Source organism: Phacochoerus africanus, chromosome X (genome assembly GCF_016906955.1).
Source record: "Phacochoerus africanus isolate WHEZ1 chromosome X, ROS_Pafr_v1, whole genome shotgun sequence".
NCBI lineage: Eukaryota > Metazoa > Chordata > Mammalia > Artiodactyla > Suidae > Phacochoerus > Phacochoerus africanus.
In genome coordinates, this window is record NC_062560.1 from 110,106,664 (window position 1) to 110,108,625 (window position 1,962).

At 42.1% G+C, this 1,962-nt stretch overlaps 1 pseudogene; it reads left to right on the top strand.

Moving 5' to 3' along the window:
* The first annotated feature begins 602 nt into the window (after positions 1-602).
* LOC125118782 (centrin-2-like) lies at positions 603-1,396 on the top strand (annotated as a pseudogene).
* The last annotated feature ends 566 nt before the right edge of the window (positions 1,397-1,962 follow it).

Consider the following 1,962-nt stretch of genomic DNA (forward strand, 5'->3'; position numbering starts at 1 on the left):
GAAGTAGGTAGGTCAGAGAAAGACAAATATCATATCACTTATATGTGGAAACTAAAAAGTGATACAAATGAACCTATTTACAAAACAGAAAGAGACTCACAGACTTGGAAAACAAACTTTTGGTTACCAAGGTGGAAAGGTAGGGGGTAGGGATGAATTAGGAGTTTGATATTAACATATACACTCTACTATATATAAAATAGGTAAGCAATAAGGACCTACTGTATAGTACAGGGGACTATACTCAATATTGTATAAAACCTATAAGGGAAAAGAATCTGAAAATTCATGAATCACTTCGCTATACACCTGAAACTAACACAACACTGTAAATCAACTATACTTCAATTAAAAAAAAAAAAAGAGGCCATTGCTGATCTGAAATTTAACTGGGAATTCTTTTATTTACTCAATCTGGCAACCCTATTCATGAGGCTAGCAACCCCTGAGAGGATTAGTGAGCACCCAACATCCAAAAAAATAGCCACTCATGTCCCCCAGCCAGCAAGATTTCCCACTCTCCTCTAAAATAGTCACAACGAACAGTAGCAACTTCCTGTGCACCTCAGTGCCATAACAATGGGATGCAGAGTCCATCCACAATGACCTCGAACTTTAAGAAGGCGAACAGGGCATTAACCGCCCAGTGAAAAAGGATAAGTCCTAAATCATAGCTTACTGAAGAATAGAAATAGGAAATTCGAGAAGCTTTTGATCTCTTTGAAGCTGATGGAACTGGGACAATAGATGTTAAGGAATTTAAGGTGTCAATGAGGGCACTGGGCTTTGAACCCAAGAAAGAAAAGATCAAGAAAATGATAAGTGGGAGTTCCCGTTGTGGCTCAGTGGAAACAAATCTGACTAGCATCCATGAGGATACAGGTTTGATCCCTGGCCTCGCTCAGTGGGTTAAGGATCTGGCGTTGCCATGAGCTGTAGTGTAGGTTGCAGATGCGGCTCAGATCCTGTGGCTCTGGAGTAGGCTGGTGGCTACAGCTCCGATTTGATCCCTAGCCTGGGAACTTCCATATGCCGTGGGTGTGGCCCTAAAAAGACAAAAAAGGAAGGAAGGAAGGAGGGAGGGAGGGAGGGAGGAAAAGAAGTGAAATTGATAAGGAAGGGACAGGAAAAAAGAACTTTAGTGACTTTTTGACTGTGATATCTCAGAAAATGTCTGAGAAAGATACCAAATAAGAGGTTCTAAAAGATTTCAAGCTCTTCGATGATGATGAAACTGGGAAGATACCAATCCAAAATCTAAAACGTGTGGCCAAGTTGGGCAAGAAAGCTCACTGATGAGGAGCTGCAGGAAATGACTGAAGAAGCTGATCAAGATGGAGACGGAAAAGTCAATGAGGAAGAGTTCCTGTGCATCATGAAGACCACTCTTTACTAAGATTGGTCTCTTCTTTTTTACTGCAAGCACGTGGGACTAGATTTAGTGCTTGCCATTGTGCAAAACCTGGTTCTTGAGAACATGAATTACTTCTCCCCCACTGATCTCTCTGTATAACTTCAGTGACAACTTTGAATCTATTTTATTCTTTTGAAAGTGTTGACATTAACGTTCTTTGTAAGGTGATCTACTGATGGCATATTAGAGTGGAAAAAGGGTCTTCAGGCTTTTGCTCACCTGCCGTTCTGCCTTGTATCACTTAATTCTTGTCATGCATTCACATTTATGCCACCACGGAACAACTTTTTTTTTTTTGCCTCGCCTATGGCACATGGAAGTTCCCAGGCCAGGGATCAAATCTAAGCCACAGCCGGACCTATATGCCACAGCTATGGCAACACTAGATCCTTAACCCATTGCACCTCACCAGGGATCAAACCCACGCTTCTGCAGTGACCCAAGCCACTGCAGTCAGATCCTTAACCCACCGTGCCACATCAGGAACTCCTAGAACAACTTCTTAACAAGCATATGTTGTACCTGCCACAAGCAGGGGGCATTTCTTT